Genomic DNA, 10697 nt, shown 5'->3' on the forward strand with positions numbered 1-10697 from the left:
CTGCACGTCACTGTCGAGCTATAACAGTTCGTGGGAGGTATACGTACAACCCCGGTCCAACCTTTCTTTGCGGAGTGTCGCGTCAGTATCGAGTTGCAACCGCTAACACTCCCATTCTCCTACTGCCGAGAGAACTTCCGGTTCCGGAAACGGTCTACGTCACGGCTTCTTTTGCGGTCAGTTGGAGAGAATGAAAAAGTCGATATTTCAATAATTTTTTGTGTAGAAGTTAATAAACCGAGACGAAAACGGATGCCTGTTCGGCATTCAGTGAACATTGACAGTTCAATGTAAAAGTTATCTGGAAAAAGTAAAAAGGTCATTTCATGGTCCCTTTAACGGCACGCTGAATGACACGCAGCGGCATGGGGTGAGCGGTCGTGGAACCTGACGAGCGCAGCGGCCAATGGGAGCCCCGTCGCCGCGTGCCTGCCAATGGAACCAGGCAATCGAGGAAACGGTGCCGTTTTCGCGCTTCAAACTGATGACGTCAGCCTGCTCCATGGGACAGTTAATGCTTTCGCATTAAAGTTAAAGAAACTGCTAGCGGGGGGTGGGGGGGGGGGGGGGGGGGCCGGTTATGCGCTAAAGTTATCACTCGTGCAACAGACTTCAGGTTTGCTGTCAGACAACGCGTCCAAGCGATTTTTTCGTGTCTAAAGGGCGGTCGAAACCAGACCGCAAGATGTCTCCCGGGACAATCCGGCGTAGAGGAGTGACGTTGCCTGTGACGTCAACTGTGACTTCTTTCTGACCAATGAAGCCGTACTGAAAGTTGTATATATTGATATCTGCCGTACCCAGGGAGCACGAACAACGCCGAATTTTCGCAGTAGGCGGTTGGGAAAAGGCGGTGCACCCTCATCGCAAACCTTGAACGGGGGCTGTGTGTGTGTTTGATGGAGAGCGAGTGCGTTTATTTCTTCTCGGGAACCCTAAAAACAAAACAAAAATGCTTAAAGGACACGTGCAAAGGAAAAAAACATTTTTTTTTAAACGGCTTAGATGGAAAAAGGACGCCATAAAACAATTTTACAACGAAGAAAAAAAATTGTTAGAGCTATATTTACGGCGCAAAACGAATTTGTAGTTGGCGCCCGCGGGCACCGCGGAAAAGTGGTCTGTATTTATCACGTGACTGGTCTTTATTTATCACGTGCTGCTTGCGCTCTTTCGGAAGCTTCCTATGGCCTCTAAAAGTAACTTATTCATCTTTGTTTGAAGTATAACAAAAAACCAAGACGAATAAGTAACTTTTTGAGCCCAAAGGAAACTCCTGAAAAAGCGCAAGCAGACGTGATAGACCTGTGCGCCGGTCAGACGACGGCGGCGGCGCCCCGAAGCAGACGAACTTGTGCGGCGGCGGCGACGGCGGCGTGGAGAAACGCGTTGAAGCGGCGTTCGCACAACGCTCAGCGTGCGGCGGCGACGCAGCGCGGCGACGCGCGGGCCTACCACGTGACCAGTGGCGGCTCCCGCGAGCGCCAACTACAAATTCGTATAGCGCCGTAAATATAGCTCTAAAAATTTTGTTTCTTCGTTGTAAAATCGTTTTATGACATCCTTTTTCCATCTAAGCTGTCTAAAAAAGATTGTTTTTTCCTTTGCATGTGTCCTTTAAAAAGCAATGTGTTCTGTTGCATTCTCCCCCTCGAAGCCACTTTAAAATCTCACGCAGGGGGCCTTTTCTTCCTTTCCCGCCCATGGAAACTAATGTCGGTATTTCCCTTTCCGGTTCAACCCCCCCCCCCGCCCCCCTCCCCCTCCTCCGCCCGTTGCCGGTGCGCTGGCCGTCTGTCTAGCTGGTTCAGAAAATCCCGGAGATATTAGAGAGTTTGGGAAGACCGTCCCCCCTCCGTTAAGCCCTCCGCGACGAAGAAGCCGCTACTGCGCCAGCGCGCCGATGGCCTTTACTGTAGAGTTCCCAATATTGTAGCGGGTTGCGGAGAGATTCGCAGGCCGGCGAAAACGATCTACCAAGACTTCCTATTCAATCGCATTAACCTGCCAAAGTAATTTAAAAAAAAAAAGAAAAACGGGTCTCGCTTTTTGCATTTTGTCGGGCGACGTTTTGCGGTCTGAATCGTAGCGCCTTTCATGTTCAGCTTTTTCGCACTTCGCATATGTTGCACGAGCGGTAACTCCACGCGCTACCGCTTTTTCCACGGGCTAAAATTATTTCTTAAGTTCACTGAATCAGTGATTTTTCCCCGAGCTCAGCAATTGCTTCTAAATGGGACCTGAAACATATTTTCCCTAATTAAGAAAAATTAGATGACCAATATTAGTTAATTATGCAATTTATCGTGACGACTGGACCCCGCCTTTTTATGTTCCCCCGTGATAAGATTTCGCTCGTCGAACTAAATATTACGCACATTCACCACGCGAGTTTTAGCAGTTGTCATAATATTATTCCCCGACATTTCTGTTGCCATTTCGAACTTCCTTCGGGAGCTCCAAGTTTGGCACTCTGTCGGAGGAGAATATCTGCGAGATCTTCAACCGCCGCGATAGGCCAGCGCAAACGCTGTGATCGGTCATAGCACAAAGGTAAACCGCGGCGCACTCGCCAATCGTGGCGGATGATGATATCGCCGAATTTCTCTCCACGCGCCCAGATTAGAGCCCTCGGTCAGCCGACATAAAGATACGAACGCAAGCCAAAAAAAAAAAAGGAAAAATATGAAAACAACGTTCTTCTCATCAGGTTTGCGTATTATGTACAGAACGAAATAAAAAATACTCTTAGCACGATGCTTGACTGTGTCGGGGAGTTAGAACAATTATTGCAAAAAATAACGGTACAAGAAGACGCCCTTTTTCTTTTTGTTTTGTCTGATGATACGTCTTTTCGTGGTCACTGACAGCTTTTGAAACAAAAGCGTGGCTTAATATGTTAATGTATCTAGCCTCGTGATTGGTTCTGCGGCAGCCTTATCAGCTAATATGCTGCAGTCTGATTGGCTGTGGGGCAATCATAAGATGCTAGAAATGCGCCGCGGCAAGAGTTTCTTAAGTTGTCACTCAATATACATATACAGATCCTAGTAACTAACTACGAAGCAAAACAAAAACAAAAGCTGACGTGGAAGCAAATATTTATCACTAAATAGATTTTTATTTTGTTTTCAGGATGAAAAAGAAGCGCCTGAAAAAACATAGTGGTAGAACAATTTTAACTATGATTGTCTTTTCTGTCTGAAAGCAGTGGATTTTACGAGCGGTGCAAGTACACATGGAAGCAAAAAAGGCAATCACCTATTAAAAAAAAAAATTCGTCAGAGACGTTAGGTTTTCACTACAATAATCCGAGAGCATAAAAATACAACTTCATATAACATACTTAAGAGGGCAATTGGCACAGGTCGTGATCAAGCTTGGTGCTGTAAAATATGCCAAGCGAAAAAGTGTCACAAACAAAACATACAAAACTTTGCTAAAAAAAAAAATCTACGAAAACGAAAATAATGAAATAATCTGAAAGGGTAATTAGTTTATATACTCAAGCTTCTAGGCGACTTCTACACGTCGCAGGAAGGGGTATAATAAAGAGAAATGCTAATAAGTACACAAAGCAGTCTAGAAAGTGTCCGGGTATTGTTACTTCAATCCCATTTATTTAAACTGCCGCTAAATAATGACAAAAACAAATATAGCGCCGCTTTTCTGAATGTTGATGGTCGACGAGCTTTTTTGATGGAAACTCATCAACACATTTCTGCGCGATCACTGAATAAGGCGATCGTTACGAAAAAAAAGTTTTATATTAGTTATGAACGTTCATTAAAAAAAAATCACGTACGTTAATAAATGTTATTAATAATAATAAAAAATCCAATTTAGAGTCATAAACTTTAATTCCACACTGAAGTATCATATGTGTGCGCGTCTTAAGTTATTTAAATGAGAAGCCCGCGCCCAATGGCGGTTCCGACACTAAGATTGCGAGCAAAATACCCAGCCGTAAACCCTACACCACAAACCATTTATTCACCCATTTTTCCATCGCCAACAAAATTAAAAGACTTTCGCCCGCGTGTCATAACGCTGTTCTCCGCTACACTTCCCGAGGGAGCCATCAGATATGCGACGCCAGAGCGCACCACTAGATACACACGCGTGAAAAAGCATAAATAAAGGACGCGTGTATCTTCTAAATATGTACAATATATTGGCGCTCAACGAACCCCTCTCCGATCTCCCGCGACGCATTGTGAGTGGCGTAAAACACCCCGCTTATCATAACCGCGACTGGGAGTAGCCAGATAGTAATCGGATTCAGGCGACCGAAATCCAGGAAGCGTTATTGATGAAGAATGGCGACACGCGCTGAGCCGCAGCAAGCGCAGAAAAAGAGCACGACCGCAGACAAACAGCTAGCGTTAAAAATGGGGAGCACCAAAAACCCCCAGCCAACGAAAAAAAAAAAAAAAAACACGAAAAAGGTGCAGTCAAAGTAAACGAGTTTTGTGACAATAGCTCCCAGCTCCTCTAATTGAGCGAAACTCCACCACGGGGAGAGAGTCGTTCTCGCCCGGCGAAACCGCTGATAAAGATGAATCACCCTTTTTATTCCGACAACTTCCATTCTTCGTGTCTCTCCCTTTTTCGCTCTGTTTCCCCTTTGTCTTTCCCCCTCTTTCTCATCTTCCTCCTTTTCCCCCGTCTCGGCATCCTTTATGGACGACGGGTTTTAAAATTAAACCCAACCCCTCCCCCGAAAAAACAAATGAAAATCGTATATATAAAAGATGACGATGGAGAGTCGTCCTAGACCCAACTAGACTGCTGTCTACTTTCGAAATTGTAACTTTTTTTTTTCTTCTGTCGTGGGCAGTGTAGGCCAATTCTTTTTTTTTTTTTCTTCTTTCCGAAGGTACCGTTGCACCAGCTTCTGTATCGCTGACTTGAGACACCGTGATGTACGCATCCTGCAATCTTATTTTCAGCACAGTGCCAAATGCGTGTCTCTCTGTACCGGATCTCGTCTTGTAAAGGATGTGGTTGCGCTTTTTATCTGTAAATCATTTTTTTTGTGGAATTCCTTTTTTTGTACTGGCGTTATTTTTTTTTTTGAGCTTCAAGCTTTTGTATTTACACGTACTGCACAAACCTTGCACAAACACCCCTTAAAAAAAATAATTAGGCAACATTTTTGGTCGCCATTACTTCGGCACAAAGCCTATGACTGGATCCGAGCACGCGCCAAACTTTCGCCGCAGCACTCGTGGCAAATACATTTTCCAAAGTACGTAATAAAAAATCATGGCGGACTCGATTATTTGGCACACAGCCGCTACTAAACCGTGCGCCCTTTAGAAAAGAGGCCTATTGAGAGCTCCCTCTTTCGTCCCGTTCACGCTACGCCAACTTCAAAACGAAGCCTACGCTACAATCCCAGAAAGGCAATCACGTAGCACCAACAGTGCATCCTGACGCCGCTTCTTTCGGTGCGTGATTGATATGGCCGGAGATAGCAAATTACGAAAACACGAGGGGCGCGATGACGACCCTCCTTTACCGCCTCTCGATTGGCTCCATAAGATGGTAGCTTCGGCTCCGGTTGGACACATTGTCGAGCGCAAGTTCGTCTGCTTCTTTAGCAGATGTTGTGGTCACGCCAAAACGCCGAGCTCTGATTGGCTCTGATTGAAGGATAGAGTGTAAACCTGAAGGCTGTACTAAGGACTACCCTCTATCCTTCAATCAGAACCAATCAAAACTCGGCGTCCTGACGTCAAAAAACAAACAAAAAAAAACCGTATAGAAAGCAGACGAACTTGCGCTCCGGATAGGGAGTTTTCGTAGGTGGCTTCCGCCGTCCCGCAGCGTTCTCCGCCGCCTGCTCCGAGATCCTGGACTTGCAGGCAAGGCTACAGCACCGCGCATGCGCAGTAGTGGTGTGTTCGTTCCGGAGAGCTTAGCGGAGCTGGGAAAGCAGTTCGCGAAAACTCCTTCTTATGAAATTGACAGTGGTGTTGCGTAGACTAAATCCGGATGACCCGGAAAACGAACTCATCTGAGGGAAGTAAGTTATGGCGCGCGTGCATTAAGGAAGGAGTGTTAGAAACCTTCCCTACCCGACATTTATATTTTGGAATATTATCTTCCTTTTGAAGACTAGAATGGGGAAAGGGCAAAAGTAGATTAAAGGGGCTAAAAATTTTAGCAGGTGCTTATATATGTGTAGACTACGATAATAAGAAAGGACCATTCATTGACGTCGACGCAGTTTGTGCTGAGGTGCTAAGCACGCCCTTGACAGATACATTTTATTTTAAATAGAAAACAAAAACATTTACTTCCTAATTCCGTGCAAGGGCGGCCTGGCCAAAGCGAATCCAGCGCCGCCCCCTGAAACTTCCTCGCTGAATGGGTCTTTCATAGTGTTATATACTCTACATGTGTGGAAAACAGCACTCACTACTTTTCTTTACCGAAGTACCTCGTCTTTTTTTTTTATCCTAAGTTATAGTCGCACCTTCATTTCTCTTACCTAACGTGTTAATATTTTCTTCCAAATTTAGGTGTTTGTGTTTTTCGCTGGCTTCATCGTTTCATATGCTGATATATTTTAGTTCCATTGGTTTACCCAGAATCAGTCGTTTACCATATTTTTTTTCAACATTAGGGTTTCTTCACTCTATTTTTTTTTTCACTATCGTCATTTCCTAATTTTTGGCTAACACTGTTTTATTTTTCACTTTCTCTTTATTTTATTTTGTGGCCTCCTTCTTTTTTCTCGCAACCTCGATGTATAACAAGTCGTTTCTCTTTCACCATTTACAATACTGGTAGTTTCAATTTTGTGGGTATGCATGCTTAGTTTTAGTTTCGCACTTAAACATCGTTCAGGTCTTGTTTCCTTTTTTTCCCCGGACACATATTTTTTCCATTACGCATTTTGTTACAAAAAAAAACGATCAGTTAAAATTTAACAAAAACGAATGACGTACGCAGTGTTGCTGGAAACTACGACCCCAAATTGCTGCTCTCACCGCATTTTATTGTTTTACGTATCTTACTGCCCGGTTTTTTATCGTTTTTTCTGCGAGCACCGCAGCTTATCATTCGCGCTTTGTTAAATTTGAAGCGATTTCTCTTAGCTTTTTTTTTTATCTCTGATTTTGTCGCAGCCCAACTCCCTTCACTCTTGGTTTCACGGACTTCCGCCTTTCTGCGGCGATGACATTCCTGTTCTATATTGTTATCTGTTTTCAAATCTTAAGTGAGATTGAAAGACCAAAAAAAAAAAAATGTCAAGGGGTGTAAATGAAACAAAAGAAGCGCAAGGAAAATTGGAAACTTCGGTCCCTACCGCGTTTCAGAACTTGTTCCCTCAAATCGGTATTGGAAGTCGAAATAGAGAGGAAGAGGCAATAATCCGGCGGCCCGCAAGAAAATAAAATTCATAATTAATATTTAAAAACTGGAAAACATAGCACATCGAAAGACAACAAAGAAGCTAATCAAGATAAGAATTCTATTCGGGATGGCAAGAAAAAAAAATACAAATGGGTAAATTTTGGCGCATTAGAAAGCACAACTGTCGTGAATTGATTTTACGAAACAAGCTTCCGGCGAGAGTTATCTGGGACCAGAAAAAAAAAAAAGCAGGAAAAAGAGAAAGAAAATTAGATTTTCGTTTCGAGGAGGAAATGAATTGGAAACGACATTTGCGCATTTCAGGCGAGCTCCGCTATCGCTCGAATCGCGCTCTTACTTTTATCGTTAATAGCTAGTATTGTTCTGCCTTCTTTTCTTTTTTTTTCACCACTGGAAACCAGTCACACGCACGGTTAGTTATGTGTCGGTTCCTATTGGGGGACGTGTGTGTCTTGGAGGAAATTTAGCGGTAAGTGCTTGCAACGGATGGAAGCGTCAGGGTTGAACTCGTACAACTAATAGGAGATAGCAAAAAGATTGCTCACTTCTTGCGGAATATTTTTATTAGTTTCGTTTGAAATCTTACACTCCCGGGGTTCATGTTCGCAAAAGTGTTTCAAAAGATCGACATCCCCAACATTCTCTCGAAAATGTGTGTGTTCGTGTGCGTGTGTGTTTCTGCTTGGTCTTTTACTAGTGCTGTAAGTAGGTATAAAATGTCAAAAACACTAAGACTCAGGGAACTGAAATTATTGCTTCATTCTCGTATACATCTCAGTATCATGAAACGCTCAGCCTAAAAGGGGCGACACCATAGTTGTACTTTAAGTAAATACCGTTCAGAATTATTCCTTGCTGTTCATAACACTTAAAACACCCGTTAGTTTCATTCTCCGTGCAATAGTAGTAAAAATAACAATTAGAAGATAAGCAGCGCTCACTCTTTATCTCGAAGCCAGAACAAGTGGCCACGTGATCGGAAGCCGATGAAATGCCTCCAATCTGGATGGTGCACGAAATAACCCAATCCCGAAACCTCCGTCTCAAATCCCCCGTCGCCAATCCCCCACGTTATCTAACCCGTCCCCGATCTCCCCGCCTTTCAAAACCGACGCACACGCAACCCTTTTACTCGATTCCCTCGTCCCGCTGTCCGTCCAAATCCAGAACACTGCGGCTCCGTGCAGTGTTCAAATATTAATGCCGGAAAGTGTGGCAGATGACTTCAATTTCTTCAACAAGAACGGGAGTTTGGCTAGTTCGCTTAAATAGTTTATGAAAGCAGCGCGAAAATACGCAGGATTAGAAGAAAGAGCCCAGATCCGCAGCTCTGACTGGCCACTAAAAAATTTACATCTGCACAAAATGAGGAAGAACGGGAGACGGAAAAAGTAGAAACAAAGCAATAATTTCTAATAAACCCCCCCGGCACGCCTGATAGATGCCAACAAACACTTTCAGGACCTCTTTATAAAATTCGCTTTGTCACCTGCTAAGGCCACCGAGGGGGAGGTAACACGGATGCTCTTTTCATAATTGTCAATAAAAAATAACTCATCAATTTGTGTCTCTATTTCAATTAAAATCTAAATCTCTTCGAACAATGACGAACACACGCATCTGTCACAGTGAACCGAATTTCTGCTTGAGAGAGTTTCAATAGCATCTTCTTTTAAGAACCCTCTCGGTTGCGGCAGAAGAAAGTGGAATTCTTAAGAAAACGAAAAAGAGAAGAATGCGATGGTGGTACCTAGATTAAAATATTGCTTTCAGAGAAAACTAAAAAAAGCAGAACTTCTTGGCGACGTGCGAAATTCCGGTCACTTGATTGTAAAGCCGTGATGTTCACTGAAGTTGGAAGAAACATTTAGAAAACACAAGATTTGTCTAACCACGAGCTCAATATTCAGGAGTTCTACTTATTTATTTACAATAAAGCGGACGTTTTGGTCTGCACAGGAGAGAGAAAAGATAATACATTATATATACAAAATAAAAACTCCGTAAAGTTTAAGAATGCCCAAGCAGTTTGGAGTTGCCAGCATATTCTTTTACATGCATCATTTAACGAAAAAGTCATTCAACTGGGTTTCGAATAACTCAAGGCTGGGACAACTGATATTAAAAATTATTTCCTCCTACCTATACTTTTTTTTTTTTGTCGTCACCGGAGTTTTGGATAATTCTACATTAATGACAATCTCTTTGCCCAAGGCGTTTCACTCGAAATTTTTTCGACAAAAAATAAATATTTAAAAATATTTTTATACTGATAAAGAGAAGTGGCTTTAGTGTTGCTCGTCCTCTGGAAACGGGTTGTTGAGGGTAAAATGCACGTTTCGGCAATAAAATTTGGTCAGCCCATTTTCTATAATGCATAATACTTTCAATCTGGAAAGATTTTTTCATCTTTTTTTATGCGATTGAGGTGCGCGTCACTTCTCACTGAGGTAGCGGATTCAGTACGGCTATATTCACAGAAAATAAATTTTGACGTTTCTCAATTCTTTTTCTTTGGGTTACCTGATTGTTCCTATATCGGTCCAATACGTAACTGGAATATTCCAATATCGGACGCACATAAAATTTATATACAGCCAATCACACATCTTTGTCAGCAAGTTTCAGGTGTCTTCTAATGAATTCTATTTTTTTTTTTTTTTTTCATATGCCTTTGCACATATATAATCAACTTGACTCTTCGAGCGTAAGGTACTGCCAAACATAACACACAAGTTCTTAAATTCATCTAATTTGGTAAGTTTTGTGTCTCGTATAGCGTAGCAGAAATCTAACACTATTTTTTGTTTATAATACTAAAAAACACTATCTTACTAAAATTAAAAAGGAAAAAGAGGAGTTGTCTGTCTCGTCTTTTGTTTCATCTTGCCTTGGAGCGCTGTTTTTAACCAAGATGCTCGTCAACCAACCAGTCCAAGCATACCAAAAAATTAATAACCATGCTTTATGTATTACACCATGAACTGACTTTCTTCAAAGGAGCATATAATTATTTCTGATCCTGAACTGTAGCTACTTTAGAAAAATTATGTGTCATTCCCCCTGTGATGGTGAATGAGCAACGAAGCTGTTTCGCACACCACACGGACCCGCCCCGAGGAGCCGGAGGAGATTAGACACGGGCGACGGGAGCGTCACCTGGCGGAAAGCAAACACGCTCAACGAGACCGCCACCCCGGGAGAGCGGAAGGAAAGAAAACTAGGCACGCAAGCGCTTGGAGCGACGACAAAGAGAGGGCGGTGAGAGCGTCGACATGGCCGACGCTTGTCGCACAGCGGGAATTGTT

This window comes from Ixodes scapularis, unplaced genomic scaffold (genome assembly GCF_016920785.2).
Source record: "Ixodes scapularis isolate PalLabHiFi unplaced genomic scaffold, ASM1692078v2 PGA_scaffold7__128_contigs__length_106722199, whole genome shotgun sequence".
NCBI lineage: Eukaryota > Metazoa > Arthropoda > Arachnida > Ixodida > Ixodidae > Ixodes > Ixodes scapularis.